A 23,825-nucleotide genomic window follows, 5' to 3' on the forward strand; every position below is an offset into this window, starting at 1 on the left:
TGCTTGCAATCATGTATATCTGACAGAAAACAATTACTCCATACTGCCGATCAATACTGTGGAGGGCCTCTGACCACGGAACTGTGCATTTCTAAGGGTGCTATTTGCAGAATTCCTCCAGAAAACTCTGGCAAAAACTGTTTCAAAAGATCTGTACTACTTTAGGGATACCATCTAACACAGGAGAAACAGCAATGCATTTAAGACATGGGGACCTGGACTGCATTTTGGTTTTGTCATAGTACTGGCTTCATCTTCTTGGAGACTCAATTTTTTCAACTATAAGGCCGTAATTTTAGGTACTTCACAGAATTTTTATGAAGACTCAAAGAAAACATAGTAAAGTATTTAACCAAAAAGGAACTGGCATATAATAAGCACCAAATAAGTGGCAATTCTTTTTTTTAAAAAAGGATTTCATTTATTTATTCATAAGAGACACAGAGAAAGTGGCAGAGCCATAGACAGAGGGAGAAGCAGGCTCCTTGCAAGGAGCCTGATGCAAGACTGGACCCCAGGACCACACCCTGAGCTGAAGGCAGATGTTCAACCACTGAGTCACCCAGGTGTCCCAGTGGCAATTATTCTTAATAAAATACTATAACCTAAATTTCTTTAAAAAAAATTTATTAATTTGAGAAAGAGAGTGAGAGAGAGTGAGAGAGCAGGGAGGAGGGGCAGAGGGAAAGGGAGAGAAAAACATACATAGATGCCATGCAGACCTTGGAGCTTGATGTAGGGCTCAATCTCATGACCTGAAATCAGGACCTGAACCAAAACCAAGAGTCAGACACTTAACCAAATGTGCCACTCAGGTGCCCCAACCTAAATTTCTTTACAGGGCAGCTGGGGGCACCAGGATGGGACAGTTGGTTATGCATCTGCCTTTGGTTCAAGTCATGATCTCAGGGTTCTGGGGTTGAGTCCCACCTTGGGCTCCTTGCTCAGTGGGAAGTCTGCTTCTACCTCTCACTCGGCTCCTCCCTCCAGCTGGTGTGCTTGCTCACACTCTCCCAAATAAACAAATAAATAAAATCTTAAAAAAATAAAAAGGCAGTTGTCTGAAGTATGACTATCCTAGTATATCAGAGTCACCATATTCATGATCTTATAAAATTGATTAAAAACATAAAGTAGAGGGTGCCTGGCTGGCTCAGGTCATGATCCCAGGGTCCTGGAATTGAGTCCTGCATCAGGCTCCCTGCAGAGCCTGCTTCTCCCTCTTCCTCAGCCTGCCATACCCCCCTGCTTGTGCATTCTCTCTCTCGCTGTCAAATAAATAAAAATCTTTAAAAATAAATAAAATAAACAACAAAATAACATAAAGTAGGCTTCCTAGAGGTTAAGTATTTTTAAATTTTATCTTAACTCTTTCCTAGAAAACTAAGATCTTATTATGACAGCTACTGGGTTTGTTTGTTTGTTTTTAGTTTTTTTTTTTTTTGCTTTTGTTTTTGTTTTTTGTATTTTTTTGCATTCAAAGTAGAAACAAGGAATAACACAGGGCCAACACTAAATAAAGTACAACAATTAGAGAAGAATATACTTGAATGGCAGCTCGTAAAGTACACTCTATAGGTGCATCAGTAGCTGTTAAACACCAGAAAACAAGGAGAGGAGATGGTTAACAGAGCAACAAAAAAGTAGAAATTGAGCTGGGCAAGGATGAGAGGATAATTTATGTAAGTGGGAGAGGAAGAACAAGGCAATACAGAAATTTTTAGAATAAAATGACTTGGGAGAAGATACAGCCAGGAGGAAATAAGGATGTTAATATGTCAAAGTTGGAAGGAAAAATCAAAGGAATGGCATTTCATAATAAATTTCTTTTGGTTTTATAGAATAAATTCCTGAGCTCAACGAGTGATTTAAAATGACCTCATAGCAGGGCATCTGGGTGGCTCAGTCAGTCAAGCATCAGATTCTTGGTTTAGGCTCAGGTCATGATCTCAGGGTCTTGAGATTGAAACCAGTGTCTGGCTCTGCACTAGTCACAGAGTCTGCTAGAGATTCTTTCTCTTTCTCTCTCTGCCCCTCCCCGACAACTCACTCTTTCCCTCTGAAATAGATAGATAGATATCTTTGAGTTGACCTCACTTATTTTTGTGGCCATTTAGAGTTTCTGAAAATTTAAATGAAATTTGTTAATTCAGTAAATACTTTTAAAGCAAATATATAAAGAGAAAAAAAGCTCAACAATTGATACTTTATAGTATTTTGTCACTTATGAATCCATGAGCAGTGTTAAAAATAAAGAGTCTGTAGCTTCCAAGTTGGTGAACACATACAAGTGATAGGAAGATAGCTTGTCCAGAATAGGCATGAAAGTTCTATTCTCCGCTGCTGCCACCACGACCATCGCCAGTAGCTTTTCCTATGCATCTTTTCCATTTGGCATTCCCTGAGTTGTATCTTTTATAGTAAACTGGAAAATGTTTAGTCAAATTTGGCTGATTAAAAACCAGGACATGCTACTCTTTGGGAGACAGATCTTTGACTCCAGGTTTAAGACCCTGACTTACTACAAGCACTACAAGAATGCTCTACCTCTTATTTGTGCTACTGAGGAGAACAGAAAAAATCCCAGGCTATTATTCAACGTTCCCCCTGGAGTTGGGTCTTTCCAACATCTTCTAAAGTGACCAACTTCCTAATGTGGCTCTTGGAAGGGGTTTGAGATGATAATATCTGATCACTCCTGTGAAACGAAGAACAGATCTGTGTGGCCACTGCTAGAAACACTGGTTTTCCCCCTTAGCAAATGGATACATTACTGGATCTCTACAGATTTCCACGGTGGGATCAACACTGGATATGTTGGGAATGGAATCTTTGTTTTCCCATGTAATTTTAGGATATTTAATAAAAAGAAAGAGAATTATGCATTCCATAAAGAAACAACAACAACATGAAGGTTCCTGGGTCTCACACTCTTTGAAACTTAGTAAGTCTGAGGTTTAGAAACTTGCATTTTTAATACAAAACCCAGGAAATTAATCATTCTGAAGTAGATAATCAGTAAGACCATACTTTGAAAAAACACCAGTATAGATACTGGAGACTATCTATAAATGTTGAGTTCAAAGAAAGGAGAAGTCTGCATTTTTCTGCTATTGGTCAAGGGGTAGGTGAGAGTAAAGTGGAAAGATTTCCTTGTTAATTAAAAAAAATATATTACTGGATGCCTATTTACCTGATCCAATGCAAGGCCAAGACAAGATCAAGATGAACAGGATAAGAGTGTTTAACCTAATGAGGCTTTTAAATTAAATGAAAATGATTATATATGTAAAGCTAACTTTAATACTTTTACATAGTCTATATAAGTTTATTTAGTTAAAAAAGATATTACATTCAGTACTGGAATTTGAAATACAGAAGTGGTTCACAGAAATTTAGTAGAAAATTTAACCTCACAAATGGAAATCTATGAGAATTTAAAATAAATAAAATAAAATGGGAAATTGAGAAGTAGGCTGTTACCTATGCTAGCGTGGTTTTACATGTACTAGCAAGTAAATATCCTATTCTCTTTTCTTTCACTCTCCTATTTCCATATTTTAAATTAGTCCATAACAAAGGAAAATACATGATATTAGCACAACTTCACAGAATTAAGTTCTGACCTCTTCACCTCTATTTTCAAGTGGTATTATAGTTGCAAAGGATTCGAGTAAGACTGAGGTAAAGAGTGGGATAACACAATGGAAAATCAGATGTTGACTTTTATTGCATGCAGAGTTACAAGTTCTTAAACGTCACGCATTTTTCAGTATTTATTGTTTATGAAGTAATGGGAAGAACTAAGAGCTATTCTGATAGAACAATTTCTAAGACTTAGAGTTACAGAAAAATATAGTGGACTTCCTTGTGAAGCAGGAGGCTCCTTGTCACCAGAAGTATTCAAAAAAATTGAAGGATATCCCATTAGAAATGTGATAGAATTCATTTCTACATTGGGGAAAAGATAAGGAATCTAATGGTAGTTCATCTATCCAATGAACACTCTGCTTCTTCTGTGGCTGCAAAATCAGCAATGAACTTCCTGTCTGATGATATAATATGTAACAAACAAAAGAACAGAAAAGAGCATCTGGGCACAGTGAGCGGCAAGAAAAAATACACAGGGTAAACAAACAAATTATTAATAAGGTGTTTGAGGGTATTTAATCAGTTCAGTGTTGCTGGAGAGAAAAATGTGCCTATGCAAGTGGCAGGTGATTGTGCTGAAGAAGTAAGTGTTAAATGTCATGTAAAAAGCCTAGATTTTATTCTGTAACCACCAGGCATTTTAAACGGCACAGGTAAATTAGCTTCAGACTACTAGGTGATGGCAGGGGATGATGAAAGCCTGAATTAGTAGGGGTAAGTGGCAGAGTGTCAGGGGACAAAATAGAGGATGGATTCAAGATTTTTTTTTTAAAGATTTTATTTATTTATTCATAGAGACACAGAGAGAGAGAGAGGCAGAGACACAGGCAGAGGGAGAAGCAGGCTCCATGCAGAGAGCCCGACGCGGGACTTGATCCAGGGTCTCCAGGATCACGCCCTGGGCTGCAGGCGGCACCAAACCGCTGCGCCACGCCACCGGGGCTGCCCTGGATTCAAGATTAAAAGGATAATGAGATCATATTTGTGCTGAGACACACACCGAACTTGTTTTTACATTTCTAAGATCTTCCATAATGGTCAAAACTTTGCATTTGTATAGATTTGATTGTAAATTTATAGAATGACAAAGAATAGGGGTGCCTGGGGGCTCAGTTGGTTAAGCATCTGCCTTTGGCTCAGGTCATGATCCTGGAGTCCCAGATTAAGCACCACATCAGGCTCCCTGCTCAGCAGGGAGTCTGCTTCTCCTTCTGCCTCTCCCCTCTCTTGTGCACGTGTGCACACACGTTCCTTCTTTCTTTCTCTCAAATAAATAAAATCTTAAAAAACAAACAAACAAACAAACAAAGATGGGGGCACGTGGGTGGCTCAATGGTTGAGCATCTGCCTCCAGCTCAGGTAGTGATCCCAGAGTCCTGGGATTAAGTCCCACATCAGGTTCCCTTTAGGGAGCCTGCTTCTCCCTCTGCCTATGTCTCTGCCTTTCTCTACGTCACTCATGAATAATAATAATAAAAAATACTGAAGGATTGTATTTAATAACATTTTAAAAATTAATCCAGTATTTTCCATGTTGTAGTAAATTGTAGCAATAGTCTACATTGTCTGAATTTCTATAGAAATCTCCTTGGTTCATAATAGAATACCAAACTGGCATAAATACATCTTCACACCTATCATTTACATACAAAAATTCTGGCAAACTTTATAGACTTTCCTTATTTGAGACTAAATAATTAAAAATCCTTTTTTTTTTTTTTAATAATTAAAAATCCTAATGGGTTAAGATGTTATATCTATTTTCCTCACACTTCAAAAATTCTTGTCGCTGGCTAAACAGGTCTTGAGACTTATTAGCAAACACATTTCAAATAGAGAATTTAATTGCTACTACCAATTCAATACCAAATTGCCTTTTGTAATTGAGATTGCTTTTGTCACTAAACTAAATGATTACATGTCATACAGCAGGGGAGGGGTAGGTTACAAATGAACATATGTTATAAACCATATTTCACAAGAGGTAATTATCTCTAAAAAATTTTAAGAAGGGCAGCCCTGGTGGCTCAGCAGTTTAGCGCCGCCTTCAGCCCAGGGCCTGATCCTGGAGACCCGGGATCGAGTCCCACATCAGGCTCACTGCATGGAGCCTGCTTCTCTATCTACGTGTGTCTCTGCCTCTCTCTCTCTAATAAATAAAAATATGTTTAAAAAAATAAAATGTTTTAAGAAATAAAAACTCTATTACTATTAATACAGTTATGAAATATGCTGACAATACACAAATTTAAATAGCAGGAAGTGAGTCTAAGATAATTAAAAGTGACTGTTTAAAAATCTCTGATGTCAGGCAGCCTGGGTGGCTCTGCGGTTTAGTACCGCCTTTGGCCCAGGGCATGATCCTGGAGACCCAGGACAGAGTCCCACGTAGGGCTCCCTGTGTGGAACCTGCTTCTCCCTCTCTGCCTGTGTCTCTGCCTCTCTCTGTGTGTGTGTGTGTGTGTGTGTGTGTCTCATGATAAAGAAGTAAAATCTTTAACAAAAAAAAAGTTTTGAAATTAAAAAAAAAATCTCTGATATCTGTAAAAGTAATACAAGTACTAAAAACTAGAGAGCTCAGCTTAGAGATGGAGAAAGCTGGAAAGAGCAATACCCCTCTGATTACAAGACAAAAAGCTGAACTGTTAATTAATGACATTTCTTGAACCTGTTAAACAACTGAGTCCACAGGCCAAAACAATCTAAAACCAGAAAAAACTGGTATGTGCAGGAGAGAGAATGCCAGAGTATTTGCTTACCTGAAACAGAAATAGCTGGGTAAATCAGTAGGAATTTTAAGTTAATGTTTAATGAAATGATACAAGGTAGACAGCATGGAATGAATGTGAGGCCCCCACACTATAAACACTAGGGATGGAGGAGAAGCATGGTCTTTCAAACTTTTCTTCCATGATCCCCACCAGGGAAGACTGAAGAGAATCTTCATAAAACTTCTCATGTGGTATCAGCTGGAGAAGAGAAGAGCAACCATTTTCTAAAACCATGTAGATGCACACCTACTCCGTCCTCTAAAGAACAAAAGGATTAGTCTGTAGAGAAAAGGGCTGGGGGTGGGAGGTGGAGGAGGTTATAGTATGAGAGCAGTGGCAGAACTGACTGTAGTTGAGGGAAAGGAACAGGAAACAAAATGTTTACTCTGGGGTTGGGGCCAGAACATATGCTAGGCCCAGCATTTCATTTGGAAGATGGGCAGAAATAACTGAAGTTCACATCCCCAGGACCTAGGTTCACAGGACCAGACTTGGGCAGACAATTGATCAAAACTCTCTTCTCATAACCACCCCTACACATAAACAAGCACTAAGGAAAAATAATATATAAAGGAATATAGCAAGTATTGCTACAAGAGACAGATTTGCTCTAAGAAAGAAACAGTGTAAGGGGCAGACCAAAAACCCAGCAGAAAACACGTTTAGAAAAATCCTCTGGCAAAGTAGCCAAGACTCTAAACACAAAGTATTACTAGAATACGGTGCAATGAGGGTAATCATAGCCAGAACAAGGTGTTTTTAAACACCTTAAATCATGACTACATTATTAACACAACCCCCACAATGAAAGTTGGCAGAATGAAAACATGCTCATCCACAGAAAAAAACAAAAACAAAAACAAAAACAAAAAATACCCTCAGCATCTATTGTCCCGTACAATACATATGGCTTTTTACCAAAAATTATAAGGCATTCAGGAAAAAAAAAAATCTGAGGAGATATTAATCATTATACTAGACTCAGGTATGACACAGATGTTGTAACTATCTGAAATGAAATAACCATGATCAATATATTAAAGAGCCCAATAAAAAAGGTAGAAAATGCATAAACTCAGATACTTAATTTCAGCAAAGAAATTTAAACTATCCGAAGGAATAAAAAAGAAATGATAAGAAACCAAAAATACAGTACAGAGTAAACATTGCCTTTAATGGCATGATCACTAGACTTGACAACTCTGAAGGAAAAATAAGTGAACCTGAAGATAGGACAACAGAAATTACCCAAACTAAAACACAAGGGACAATGAAAGTGGGGGGAAAAAAAAGGAAATAAAACAGGATAAAATAGATAGTCCAAGGGCTGTGGGACAGTATCAAATGCACGAACATATATACATAATAAGCAGAATATCAGAGGTGAGAGAGAATGGGGCAGAAAAAAACACTGAAAAAATAATGACCTAAAACTTTCTAAAATTAATGACAGAAACCAAGCCTAGATACAAAAAGTCCAGAGAACACCAAGCAAGACAAGTACCTTAAAACCCATATTTCAGCATATCATTAAGAAACTGCTGAAAATCACAGACAAAGAGTAAATCTGGAAAGGAATCAGAGGAAAAACCAGGACACATTATCTACAAAGGAGCAAAGATAGGGATTACAGCAGACTTATTTTGAGAAACCATGGAAGCAGTAAGAAAATGGAGCAAACATCTTTAAAGAGCTTAAGGGGGGGCGGGGCTTAAACGGAGAAAAAAAAAAGAAAACCCTGTCAATGCAGAGTTCAATATTTAACAAAAACAGCTTTCAAAACTAAAGGATAGGTAAAGATTCTCTTAGACAAAAACAGGGCAATTCACTATCAGAAGACTTCGTCAACAACAAATATTAAAGGAACTTCTTTATACGGAAGGAACAGGATGCAGGTAAGAAACTTGTATTTATACAAATAAATTATGAGCATTGCAAATAGAATAAATGAAGGTAAAATGACTTTTATTTTTAATTGCTCTAAAAGATAACTACCTAAAAAAAAGTAGTCACATAAAAAAAAGTAGTAACACTGTATTGTGTTGATAGCATATATGAAAGTAAAATACATGACAAAAGTCGTACAAATGATAATATAAAGGAATTGGAAATACAGTGGAGAAGGTTCTTACTCTACCTTTGAAGTAATATTAATACTATTTGAAAACACAGATTACTTTTAAAGATATTATAAACTTCAAGACACTCACTAAAAGAAATTTTTAAGAAAAGTATCAACAGAGGTGATAAAAAGGAGTCATTAGGAGGTAGGAAAATGGTAGATTTTAATCCAAACATTATCAATAATCATACACCAGTTAAAAGGCAGAGACTGAATAAGTAAAAAAAGAGCAAGACCCAACTATATATCAACTGAATAAAATCCACTTTAAAGATAAATACATAAGTAGATTCAAAGTAAAAGGAAAGAGAAAGACATATCATGCAAATACTAATGAAAAGAAAGTTGATAGCTACATTAATTTCACAGAAAGCAAACTTCAAGAAAAGGAATATTTTCAAGGATAAAGAGAGACATTACCTTATGGGTTATTTCCCCAGAAAGACATAACAATCCTAAATATATGCACCTAACAATGCTACATTGACATACTTTTGCAGCACTGATAGATCTAAAAGGAGAAAACAAAATTCACAATCACATTTAAGACCTCAATACTCCTCTCTCAATAAGTGATTGAGGAAGGGAGAAAATCAATAATGGTTTTCAATAGATGTCATATATAGGACACCCAGCACAAAAGCAGAAGGGAAGGTATCTTTATTGGATGAGAGTTTTTATATTTTATTGGGATTATATTAATTATCATTAATCTATGATAAACTGAGATGCATACTGTAATTCCTAGAGCAACTAAGGAAAGAAAATAAAAAAATAGTAAAAATTACAACTTCAACACTGAAATGAAAAAGGCACATTGAAAAGCATACCACATAGTACTAAAATATGAACAGAAAAGACAGAGCACAGATAGAAAGCAAATAGCAAAATGGCATATATAAGCCAAACCAGTTTAATATTTGCTTTAAAAGTAAATAATTTAAACAATCAAAAGGCAGAGGTTGTAAGACTGAATAACAAAAGAACATTCAACTGTATGCCATCTATGAAATACACCTTACATTCAAAGATACAAATACATTGAAATTGAAAAGCACTAAGATAATACACCAAAAAAGCTGTTAACCAATAGAAAGCTAGAATGGCTATATTAATATCAGACAAAATATATCTCAAGACCAAAAATATGACAACAGGCAAAAAGGAACATTTCATAATGACAAAAGAGCCAATACACATCAGGGAACTATAATAATTATATATGAAACATCAGACAAAATTACATAAATCAAAATCTGACAGAATTGAAAAGAGAAATAGAAAACTGAACAATTTATACCTGGAGATTTCAAAAATCCCCACTCTGTATAACTGATAGACCAACTAGACAAGAAATTAGTAAGATTATACAAAAACTGCAAAACACCATCAACTAAGTTGACCTAATTAACATTTATAGAAGAGTCTACCTAACAAAAGCAGAATACAGATTCTTGTCAAATGCACATGGAACATATTTGAAACCAAGAAACTAATTTTAACCCCCGCCCCAAAGTATAAATCAGGCATTCTTCAGACCACAACAAAATTAAACTAGAAATCAGTAAGAGGGACACCTGGTTGGCTCAGTGATTGAGCATCTGCCTTACACCCAAGGTGTGATCCCAAGTTCATGGGACTAAGTCCCACATAGGGTTCCCTGTGGAGAGCCTGATTCTCCCTGTGTCCTCATAAAATCTTAAAAAAAAGAAAAAGAAAAAGAAAAAGAAAAAAGAAACCAATAAAGGTAACTGAAAAATCCTCAAATTTGGATATTAAACAATACATTCCACATAACTTGAGGCCAAATAGAAAATATCAAGGGAAATTTTAAAATATTGTGACCTGAATGAAAATTAAAAATTAAAGGAATTTAAGTATTAAGTACAGGTTCCTTTTGGATGTACTTTTTCAGAAATAGTGGAAATAAGTGGCAAAGTGCTAAGAAAGGATTGTTATATACCCTTTGTTCATTAACATTTTATTTCAAATGCTAGGCTGATGACCATTAAAACTTCCTTCTGTACTGCTGCTGACCATTGATTTTTCTCTGAAAGTCACAATAAAGCTAGAGTGTATAGCAATTACCTGTTACTCTTTTAACCGACATGCTGATGCTCCAGAATATTTCAAAATACTTTCAAAGAGAGAATGAAAGAGGAAATAAAGTTAGGTGATAAGATATTATGTGCTCTGGCGTTGGTGAATACTACTCCTTTCAACAAATGGATATGTTTTTTGAAAAAATTATGAATATGTACCTATATGTATATATAAATACATGCATGTTTAGAGGGGGAAAAAACAAAACAGTTCTACTTCCCTAAAAATATGAGTTTAAATTTATACTGGTGAGTCATTTATTTTACAAAGTAGATTGTTGTTTGAGATAAAACTTCAACCAAAATATCACATATATTCTGAACAGTGATAAAGTGGGGAAAAAGAACTAGTAGGCAAATTAATATAATAACCACTTACTTCCAGGACCTCAAATTCAAATTATAATCAATTCACTCAATTAAATTTGCCACCCACCATACTTAAAAAGAATACAAACACAAAACTTAATGCCTTGAATTCCCCATCAGGTGGAATAATCTATTCAAGACATACCTCTTTGATGGGAAAAATCTATAGGTCTCAGTTCAGAACTGAAGTAAACTTACACAAATGAGAAAAAAAAATCATGTTCTTATTATCTGAGATACTACATTTGAATCACTTTACAATAAATGAGGAAGAAATACTAGATCTAATAGAATATACTGGTCATTAACTTACAGTGTACATAATAAACATGTCTTCCAAATTTTAAAAGGGTAATGTTTATACATAGGCTTTCACTAGGAGGTAAAAACACCCAATTAACAAACAGTAAAATGAAATTATATTTTCCTACTGTTTTGAGAGGAATGGAAACTGAACCTTGCACACTGAAACAAAAAACAACTGAACTGAAATTAACATGTAACTGCTCATGCAAAATGTATAGTTAGTGTATTTTGTTAACAACTGACTTTTACTAAGTTCCCCAAGTAAAAATCTTCTGTTTATAAACACCTAGGTGATAATGCAGAAAAGACAATTGTTTACACTATAATAAAATTTTCATTTATAAAAACAGAAATACAGAAAATTATAATTAAATTTATAAGAAAATTTACAACTAAATAATTCAATAACCTTTTTTGGTAATTTTCAACCCACATAACATGAAAATTCTATTTCTCATTCTTCTTTGATATTCCCTATAAATACTTTCAGGACCGACCACCAGGCATACTAATTATCAACAAACTATGAGAAAGAATACACAAATTATGGATGCAATCCTTTTATTTCAAAGTAGGAATATTTTACTCTAAACAATTCTTCCTATAAAGCTTATATTAAAACATGTTTTATATTTATAATATAAATATATAATATAATATAATATTTATATTATTAAGTTATATTAGTAACTTTTGGCATATCCCATAAAATAATAAGCTGGCTGAGATACAGAAGCCCAATTGAAACTTCTTTTCATAAACAGATTTAATATTCTTGATGGCGAAAAGGTGCTTTTTTAATCTTATTGACCTGTCCTTGATCTTTACATGTGAGATTATGTGCAGATTATTTTTTATGGAATTATTTCTATATGTATTTTGTTAAAATAGAAAATCATGAGATTTTAAAAAAAATTTTTAATGTTTAAACTGAAGTATAGTTAATATACTGTGCTATATTAGTTTCAGATGTATGTATGATACAATGATTCAACAATTCTATACATTACTTAGTACTTATTACAGTATGTGTACTCTTTAATCCCTTTATTAATTTCACCTACCTGCCCACCTACTTCACCTCTAGCAATTACCAGGCTGTTCTCTGTATTTAAGAATCTGTTTGTTTCTTTTGTTCTTTGCTTGTTTTATATTTTTTAAATTCCACAAGTAGAGTCATAGTATTTGTCTCTCTGACTTATTCTACTTACCCTCTAGGTCCATCCATGTTGCTGCAAATGGCAAGATCTCATTCTTTCTTATGGCTGAATAATATTTCATTGTGTATGAATACTACATTTTCTTTACCCATTCATCTATTGATGGATACTTGCGTTGCTTCCATATCTTGCCTATTATAAATAATGTTGCAGTAGAAACATAGGAGTGCATGAATCTTTCTGAATTAGTGTTGTTTTCTTTGGGTAAATATTCAGTAGTATTTACTGGAATTGTATGGTAATTCTTTTTCAATTTTTTGAGAAACCTCCATACTCTTTTGCACAGTGGCTCCACCAATTTGCAATCCTACCAATAGTGTACAAAGGTTTCTTTTTCTCCACATCCTCACCAACACTTATTATTTCTTGTCTTTGATTCTAGCTATTCTTTCTGACAGGTGTTAAGGTGATAATTCATTGTAGTTTTGTTTTGGAATTCCGTGATGAGTGATGTTGAGCATCTCTTCATGTGTCTATTGACTATTTGTATCTCTTCTTTGTAAAAATGTCTATTAAGGTCCTTTGTCCATTTTAAAATCAGATTATTTATTTTTGGGGTGTTGAGTTGTAGAAGTTCTTTACATATTTTGGCTATTAACCCCTTATCAGATATATCATTTGTAAAAGCCTTCCCCCATTCAGTAGGTTGCGTTGCCGCTTTGTTGATGGTTTCCTTTGCTGTACAAAAGCTTTTTAGTCCCGATAGTTGTTTTGTTTTTTTTTCTTTTTTAAGATTTATTTATTTACTCATGAGAGACAGAGAGAGGTAGAGACATAAGCAGAGGGAGAAGCAGGCTCCCTGCAGGAAACCTGATGCAGGACTCAATCCCGGACTTCAGGATCACACTGAGTGAAAGGCAGACACTCAAATGCTGAGCTACCCCGGCATCCCTTATTTTGGCTTCTGTTTCCCTTGCCATAGAGAAATGTTTCTGTGGCTGATGTCAAAGAAATTATTCCTTGTGTTTTCTTCTAGCAGTTTTATGGTTTCAGGTCTCACATTTAGGTCTTTAATCCATTTAAATTTTATATGGTGTCAGAAAGTGGTCCGGGTTCTTCTTTTGCACGCAGCTGTCCAGTTTTCCCAATACCATTTGTTGAAGAAAATGTGTATTTTCTACTGTAATATTTTTTTCCTACTGTGTATTTTTTTCCTCCTTTGTCATAGATTATATTGGCCATACAATTGTGGGTTTATTTCTTGGCCTTCTATTCTGTTTCACTGATCCATGTGTCTATTTTTGTGCTAGTACCACACTGTTTTGATTACTATTTTATAAATTTTACATTGAAATGTGTGATGGTGATACCTCCAGGTTCATTCTTCCTTCTCAAGATTGCTTTGGCTATTTGGGGTCTTTTGTGGCTTTATACAAATTTTAACATTATTTGTTCTAGTTCTGTGAAGCTTTTTTTCTTCTTAACTATGTATTAATAAATCAGTGTAGAATTCTTCATACAATTGGTCTGTTCTTTTTTTTTTTTTTTTTAAGATTTTATTTATTTATTAGAAACAGAAAGAGAGAGGCAGAGACACAGGCAGAGGGAGAAGTAGGCCCCATGCAGGGAGCCTGACATGACACCCTGGGCTGAAGGCAGCACTAAACCGCTAAGCCATTGGGCTGCCCCTGGTCTGTTCTTTGTATGACAGATGTACTTTATATGAATGTCCTATGATGTGGGTTAAAATTCTTATTCACAGACAAAAATCTCATTTGAATTTTACAACAGCCCTCTGAGGCAGTAAATCTGCTGTTGCTTCCTTTCTTAAAAGACGAGAAAGCAAAGAGGAGGCAAAGTGATTTGTTCCAGGTTTCTCACTCTTAAAATAATAGATAACATGAATCTAGACTGGAAGAAGTAGAGGAAAAAAATGAAGGGATTAAAATAAAGAACTTCTATATTCTATAGGACCACAGTCATATTCTATGACTTTTTCTTTTAAATCTGCCAAGCTTATAAAAATTAACATAAAATTCAAAGTGAGAGCAGAAAATTAACATTTATAATTTTTAGTAACTGATTGCTAGTACAATTTAATTCATAATTCTATTAAGTCAACTTGCCAGACTATATTTTTCATGAATATTTTGATACCCTTTAGGAATCTAATAAAAACAATAAACTCTTTAATAAAATAATCACATGTACATGACAAACTTTTTCATATGCTTTTAGTGTGTCAAAGAATGTCCTAAAAGACCTTGTGGGATAGGTTCCATAAATTCCAAGTTAAGAATTTTGTAGTACACAAAGGACCCTTAAGAGCTCCAAAGGACTCTTAAGAGTAAGCAACTATACTAATTGCTAATCTAACTAATACACATATTTGATTTAACAAGAAGGTTTAAAAAAAAAAGGATTCAGTCCTGGAAAACTAGTTAATCACATCAACTAAGTACTAGTCTGAAATGTTAGAATTACTATCCATTCTATTTTGGTTAGAATTCTAATGTTAATAGAGCTAACTCATGCAAATTTGCAAGACTACAGTGGGATCCTGCAAATTTAACTTCAAATGTATCTCCCAAATTCTTGGAAAGTAAAATCCTACCCCTACTGCTTTTGTTTTCTTTCCTACCACATCTTTTGTTGTTAATTAAACCAAAACCACAAATCAAAAGTTGAAGTCAATCACTCTTCTTAAAGTCCTTTATATAGTTGCACTGATAAGGTTCAAGGTTCTTAACATAGTCTAGAATGATCCTTAAAAAATATATCACTCTTCTTAATCTACCATTTCCCATTTCATCTCACACTAGTCCTGTTACATTCTAGCATGCTCCAAATATACAGGGTTCTTTCATATTCTTAAGCTTTTTTTATACATGCTGTTCCTTCTACCTAGAAAAATATCTGGAATAGATTTGCAGAACTTACATAAAATACTGAGCGAGACAGAAGGACAGGATAGATGCGGACATGTTAATTTTACAACTTTTACACATAGATTTATTACTAGTAGCAGTTACCATTTCTTGAAAACTTAGCATGCATAAGTGTTTCCCATGCATAATGTCATTCGCTTCCTAACAACATTTTGAGGTATTATTCATATTAACTCACTTCAAAAATGAGAAAGTAGACTCAAAAAGGATAAGCCATTTTCCAAAGTTTGTCATAGCTAGCAAAAGAACCAAGGTTTATACCTAAAAATCAGATTTCAAAGAATGTGCTACATGAAAATACAACTCATCTATTTCCCTCTTCTCACCTCATGGCCTCTTACCTTCACCTTCCCATCCCATCCCTGACAATCAGTGCTGGTATGCTTGAGAGAAATCATAGTGTAAAAACTGGTCTGTCTTTGGAAATCAAAATAATAACGGATATCCAAACCTAAAAAATAATCTGAACTTTCTGATCCAGTTTCTCCATTTACAGAATTTTGTATTACAAATATAATATTGCAAGACAAAAGGAGAAAAACAATAGGCCCCAAAACATTATTACTTAGGACTATGAAAAACTTAGAGGCAGCCTAAATGTTTAATAATAACAAACGGTAATTCATAATAAATATAAATGACTTCCACTGGCACTATAATATAAGGACAGGAAATGCTTGGATGTAATTAGTGAAAAAGCTAAATACAAAATATACCTATAACATACAACTATTTAAGAAATGCAGGCTGAAGACTGGAAGGACATCCAAACATTAACTGTGGTTCTGTTTGGGTGCTACACTTACAGGGCAATTTTTCCTATTAACTGTTTTCTAAAAGTTCTTTTATTAATGGAGAAAAAGAGAACACACGAAAACAGAGATGAAGAAGGGATAAAAATAAGTCACTGGTCTGAATAAAATAAAACTGGATTTAGAGGGTCCAAATGCTGAAGTTAAGTTTCGGATCAGTCAGGTATTACTACTTTATGTATTACAACAGACTAAGAAGGAAGCTTGAGGTTACTTTGATTTGTTTCAAATCTTTTGATATACAACTTGTACATTATAGCAAGCACAAGAGAAAATTGCGTAATAATTCAAATGCAAATGTTCTACAAAGAACCAAAACCTCATGTTTATTTTAAAAAGTAATTGCCACTTATCACAAAATAAGAAACAGCACCTAAACTGGCCAGGAGAATCTCCTCCTAAGGGTTTATTCACATCTATTGAGAGCCAAGAGTTTCACTCTTAATAACGCAGGTTAATGCAAGTCCTTGTACCTAAAAGACATATACAAGCTTAAAAGTAATTTATGTTTTTGATTAATCTCAGTCAACAGAAAAACTAGAACCTTTAAACAAAATTACCAAAAACCAAAACCCTTTCACTCCATTAGTTATATCAAATGGAGGAGTTTAAAGTTAATATGAAACTTAAACAAATACTAACAAAAAATCAAAAGCCCAAAACCAAAGAAATCCTGTTATTATCTTTGAGAAGTGATTCCCCCCCCCCCACTTCATATCCCCAAAATGATAATTTGGAACGCAGAGAATAAAAAGGAAAAGGAAAAGGAAAAGGAAAAGGAAAAATAAGTAAAAGATGCCCCTAATGTATAAAATACAACTTCAACTCTGGTCAAAATTAGGTGGCTTTCTTCATTTCTACCTCCCTCTTCATTATAGAAAGACTGAAGCCTATTCTTAAAGATGGCAAGGACTCTGATGGAGTGTGTAAAATCTACAGGGTTATCAGGCTTTCCCTTATCAATAAAGACCAGCAGGATCCCTATAAGGGATCCTACATTTATTTTGCTATCAATAATTCATGCTTTCCATTAATAAAAAAAAAAAAGGCTATTGTCAGATCTTAAAAAATTCCAGAGAAATGTAAAAAGTTAAGTCTTAAACCTTTACAAAATAGAAAACGAAAGAAATGTAAATATCCCTCATAAACAGAGTCCTAAATGAATTTTGAAGCTGCAAGGCTAACTTATTCATCGGGAGAGGCATAAACCCTTTTAAATATAAATACACAGGGGCGCTTGGGTAGCTCAGTGGTTGAGTGTCTGCCTTTGGCTCAGGTTGTGATCCTAGGGTCCTTGGGTGAGTCCAGCATCAGACTCCCCACAGAGAGCCTGCTTCTCCCTCTGCCTATGTCTCTGCCTCTCTCTCTGTGTATCTCATGAATAAATAAAATCTTAAAAAAAAGAGAGAGATAAATATAAATACCCATAGTAAGCCTCTACAACAATTATCCACTCTTATTAGTTGACTTTTGGATTTCGGAATCACTAGAAGGAAGCCTGGGTGGCTCAATTAAGTGCCCAATTCTTGGTTTCAGCTCAGGTTTTGATCTCATGGGTCATGGTATCTAAGTCCTGCGTGGGGCTCTGTGCTCAGCAGGGAGTTTGATTCCCCCTACCCTACCCTCTGCCTCTACCCCTCTCCCCACTTGTGCTGTTTCTCTAAAATAAATAAATAAATCTTAAAAAAAAAAAAGAACAATTATAGCCTACCATTAGTACAAACATCAAGGATTATCACGTGAATCAGAGATCTGACTGGTTAGTGAAAAACAATAAGAAAGGGCATAGGACTATGACTTGTGAAACTTAATTATTCTTGGCTACTAAAAATAAGAATTATATATATTAAGCCATATATTTCAAAAGTATTTAGTCTGGCATGAAATAAAATGCTTCACTTCATATTTATCAGGTGTAATACTACAGGAGGATCCATAGGAATATAATAAATCTTAGCAATTTTTTTTTAAATAAAAAGCTAAACTCTTGGGTCTCCTAAAATTAACCCTTGTGAGAAATAAAAAAAAATTACAATTACAATTAAAAAATAAAACCACTAAAAGTAAAGGCAACTATTACTGTTTTGCTCTCCTAACCTCTAGAAAGCAACTGGCAAAGATATATTTGGTGTGTCACAAAGCCACAGCTCTGGATACTTAGGATTTAAAACAGAAAAGTAAAAAACAAACAAACAAACAAAAAACCGATCTTGAAGCCAGATTTACTTTCTATATAATCTATCCCTAAACTTACTTCCATCAGATTCGAAGACCCTGAAGACAAACATAAGCAATATCAATTATCTATTTAATTCTCAATTACACATAAACACTTTGGTCATTTAAACCAAATGATTCAGATTTATTTTCTGCCTTTCTCTTTACCTTTCAGTTGGCTATCACAGTTCAAATAAAGAATCTATATTTTCATCCAAGTTAGTCTTCTTATCTAGAGTAAAAAAAGACTAATAAAAACAAGCCCAAAATTAAAAAGCTTCTTTAGAGCAAATATAACATAGCGACTTTTCTTTAATCTACATAATCAGATTATTTCTAAATTCAGCAGTAATAACTTTTCATCCTAGAAATACTAATGCCACATTTTGTAGCTTTATTTGGAAAAATGCTACATAAAATAGTATTTAAGAAATGATGGAGTAGGAGATCTGAAAAGCTATAAGGATCACATCAGTAGAGAGATGCCATGAAAACAACAGGGATTAATAGGAGACTAGAGAAGTAAAATGTAAACATATATTTCTTTTCCCAAGATAGGATGCAAGTTTGAATTAGCAGGAAACATTTTTCTCTTAAACAGTTGCTGTCCTTAGTTAATTCTGATTTAAATAATTGCTGACTATATTTTTATTCAATTAGAAAATAATGATCATAATTTTTCATGCATATACTTCAGCATACAAAACCAACTCAAGTAGCATTCATTAAAAACTTTTAAGTCAAGGAAATGATATTCAATATTCACTCTGTGGCCTTCTACTACTTCTAATAGAAATTTGGTAGAAACTATCAAAAGATAAACATTTAGAAACCAAAGTTAAATCTCTTCCCATCCCAAAATATTTTGGACAATTTTAAGTATGGTGGGATAATGATAAAAAAATTAATAATAGGTTAATGACAAAATTCAGAATTCACTCTCAAATTAATATATTTCTTTTTTCCCTTATTACACAAGCTAAAAAAAAAAAAAAACAAGTAGCTTAAAGAGTTTTGTCAATTCTATGCTTCAAAACTGGCATATTTCAGGACACTTTCAAAAAATTTAATGAGAAAAATTATAAGGACTATCCTAATGTAGGGCAAATTCCATTACAGTACATATAAAAATGACAATAATGATATATTTAAAATGTTGAGTGGCAGACCCACTATATCTAATTTTGTTGATTTCATTACAATATTCACCATAAAATATCTAAAGTAACAAATGTTTTCACAGAGGCTGTCCATACAGTAGTGGACATTAAGGTCAAGGAATATTTACACTTAATCCAATTAACTTAGAGAAAAAATAAATTACAGCGTTGCTTCAATATTTCACCACCTTCTCGTCTCCTCTCTTTTCTACTTCCCCACCCAATTCTAGTCTGGACACTAAGGGAAGAGTGGGGCACTTAGGAGATGGGAGCCATAGTCTTCCTGGAAGTCAGGGTCCATGCTCACAATCTTCTTTCCTTCCACGCCCAAGACAAGAGTTCATTCAGATTGGCCCTCTTCCAGTCAGGAAAATTTTCTAAAGTGTTATAAACCATCCAGCTAGAGGAAAGAAGAGAGGAAAGGAAAGATAAAAGGAAAAAGAGAAACAGAAATGAAGAAAGGAGAGAAGAAAGAAAAAGAAGCTCCTATGTTGTCTTCTTGGTGTTGACTGAAGAACTCAGGATAAGAAACAGCTTAAAATTGTGGGAAATTAATATAAATTAAAGGCTGAGTTTTTTTTTTTAACTAAAAAAAAAAAAAAAAGGAAAAAGACCACATCTTGTTATTTTTATTTATGTCTCTTCCCAAGGGGATAAGGGAGTAGCTAAATCTCTAACAGATATTAGATATCCGTAATTAAAATCATTATGTCGTTAGCAGATGCTGGCGAACCATTTATGCCTCTTGGTTACTATGTCTAACAAATCTCTTTCCAATGGTAACATAAATCATCTATTTCCAAACTTGAATATTCACATAATTTTCCAAGGAGGCCTAGAGAACTTTTTAATACAAGTCTCTACCCTCCTTCCTCTCTCCCCCTAATTGGGCTTCATGGATCTAAGAACAGATGTTTTGTTTTAGATATATATATTTTTTGAAAGATCCCAAGATGATTCTGATAATCAGTCAGATTTGAGAATCACTAGTATATATAAATTTTATTATAGATACATTCTGCACTTTAATGAAAGCAGACTGGCTTTTTACATGTGCTTTGGTTTCCCTTGTTTACTGTAATCTGCTGTTTTATACACAGTGTTTACTAAGTCAGAGAGAAATGCCTATCTCATAGATAAAAGCATAAAAATTGGAAAAGCAGATATGATAAGTCTTTTTGAGAGACTAATTTTTAAAATACTAGCAATGTTGAAAGGGAAAGAAGAACAGGCTATTAATCTCACAAAAATATTAAGCTAATAATAAATAACAACTTCCCTATAATTATAGCTGCATGCACTTTAAAATTTTCAGTTCTTTTGAAAATAAGTAAAAGCCAGGAGGTTCTCCCAAGGGGCAAATTGGTAATTATAAAATAATTATATAGGTACCCATGAATGCTGATGTCAGGAAAAGTAGTTTTCTTAAATTGATGTAATCTTGATATTACCACTGAGTTTCAGTGAGTCTATTAGATGTTAGAAGTATCTGACACCTCTACTCCAGCACTTCTTTAGTTTCAAAGTTAGTATTTAATTAATTATGTACCAAATAAGATAAAGGGCAAGCCTGAAAGACTGTACCACTCACTACAAAAATTATATACTAATTACACATTAGGTGCAAAGAATTTGCTTTGTGCTAAGGATAATCTAAAAATGAACGACATTAACAGCAAACATTGATATAGCTCTTACTATATGCTAAAAGCTATTCTAAACTCTTTATGTACATTAACTTATTTTAACCTTATAATAATCCTAAGAGGTAAATTACCATTATCACCAGGACTTTATAGATGAGGAGGGGGCACCTGGCTGGCTCATTGGTAGAGCACACAACTCTTAATCTCAGGGTCATAAACTCAAGCCCCAGGCTGGGCATGGAGCCTACTTCATAAAAATTTTTTTAAAAACATAGATGAGGACACTGAACCATGGCATAGTTGAGGAACTTGTACAAAGTCACAGAGCTACTAAGTGGAAAATCTAACTGAACCTAGGTGACCCATAGTCTGTGCTCTTATTCAATACAGCAGGATACTTTTCTTTAAGGAGTTTGCAGATTAGCAAGAGTTAAGAGACATGAACACAAATAATAGCACAAGGCAGTTTATTAATTCATTCAGCAAATATTTTTAATGAATAGGAATCATGGGAGATTTAGGTATAGAAAGAAAGATATCCTTAATACAAGGTTTTAGTTTAAAACACTTAAAAACGTGTTTCACTATATAAAGTTAGAAATTTCTTAAATTAAATTTATTCATTAGAAATAAGAATATATTGGGGAGCCCAGGTGGCTCAGCAGTTTAGTGCCACCTTCAGCCCAGGGTGTGATCCTGGAGACCCGGGTACGAGTCCCACATCGGGCTCCTTGCATGGAGCCTGCTTCTCCCTCTGCTGGGTCTCTGTCTCTGCCTCTCTCTCTCTCTCTCTCTGTGTCTCTCATGAATAAATAAATAAAATCTTTAAAACTAAATAAATAAATAAAATATAGAAATGTATTTTACAATGACTAAAAAAGATGTTCCCCCTTAGTATGGTTATAACTATGTATAGTAGGAGTGATTTAACCTAGCTGACAGATTCCCAAGCCAAGTTTTGCTGGACTTGGTTTCAAGGGAGGAAAATTCCTGTCCAGACATCCTTCATTTTAGAATTATGGAAACTTTCAATGAATCCTGGTGTTTCAAACCACAAGAGAAAATAACCACCCTTAATAACAAATGGTTTTTCTGAGGATAGAGTATACATTTTCTTTATCACTTTTGAAGAGCTAAGGAAATGTTAAGTGTCCTTTATGAACATTGCCTTTTCCCATTAGATATCCACTTAGAATTGGTGACCCAAGATCAGGTAAGTATGTATGATGTGATTCAGAACTGATAAAAGAATAATGGGGGCACCCTGTGCAGTCTCAGTGGGAGTTACATGGACTCAAGATCTGCTTCCAACAAAAATATAGTGTCCCTTTAAATAGAAATGATGACTTAACAACAGAAATAGTCATTTGCATTCTTGAGTCAATTTATATTTCATTCCAACAGTTCTAAGTAAGGGACATGCCAACAGAAGGATCCAGAGATACAGAACATACATAATCTCTTCTACCTAACTCCAGTCTCTGAATAAAGCAGTGATGATTTAAAAAATAAAAAAAAATAAAAATAAATCAAGAATAACCAGTATTTACCTTAGCTTTAAAGCTTTACTTGCAAGACTATAGGGTGTGGGAAATAGTGGAATAGATTTTAATTACAAACACCAAATTGCCAAAAGACTATGATTATAAAACAGTATTTCAATTGCATGGTATTTCTTTTTCAAGCAAGAATTTATCTTTTAAAAAAATAATTCTCAGCATGTACGTATACAGTTTGTAAAAAAGCAGAAGTTAATGTTTTAGAAAATACTTAGGGTAACAATTAATTAAAAATAATTACATATTTACTAACAGAGTATTTTCAACCTGTCAAGATACTGGCATTATATCCCACATTGATGCACATAGTGAAAATGAACCCCCTGGACTTTCTTGTTTCTTGGTGCGAGAGAAAATATAAATAAACTTTTCTGGAAGCCAAGTTAATTTCAATCAAAAGTCTTAAAAGTATTCATTCTCTTTAAATGGATATATCTTAAAGGTTCTCTTCTAAAGAATTAATTAGAAATTTAAAGATTTATTGCAAAAATATTCAAGTAATCAAATTAGTAGTTATATACTAGTAAAAAGTAAACATTAATATTCTCAACAAAACAATGGTATGCAAATTATAGTAAATTTTTAGAATAGAATAATATGTAGCCACTAAAAATAGTTTTTAAAAGTTAATAAAGGCAAAATATAAAGAATACCTGAAAAAAATAAGAGAATACATGATAATACGTAAAATACTCAAGTTTATTAAAAAAACAAACAATGGGACGCCTGGGTGACTCAGCAGTTGAGCATGTGCCTTTGGTTCAGGGCATGATCCTGGAGTCCCAGGATCAAGTTCCACATCAGGCGCCCTGCATGGAGCCTGCTTCTCCCTCTGCCTATGTCTCTGCCTCCTGGTTTCTATGTCTCCCATGAATAAATAAATAAAATCTTTAAAAAAAACCACACACACACACACACACACACACACACACACACACACACACTACCCATGAATGGAAAATAACATTAATTATATTCAACTTTACTATTGATTATTTCTGG

The 23,825-nt window shown here is 34.1% G+C and overlaps 1 protein-coding gene across 5 annotated transcripts in view; it reads right to left on the reverse strand.

Moving 5' to 3' along the window:
• Positions 1-23,825, reverse strand: part of COP1 (COP1 E3 ubiquitin ligase) — a 247,303-nt gene that overhangs the window by 25,459 nt on the left and 198,019 nt on the right. The gene's annotated exons all lie outside the window — the stretch shown is intronic.

The sequence above is a fragment of the Vulpes vulpes genome, chromosome 13, assembly GCF_048418805.1.
Source record: "Vulpes vulpes isolate BD-2025 chromosome 13, VulVul3, whole genome shotgun sequence".
NCBI classification, from domain to species: domain Eukaryota; kingdom Metazoa; phylum Chordata; class Mammalia; order Carnivora; family Canidae; genus Vulpes; species Vulpes vulpes.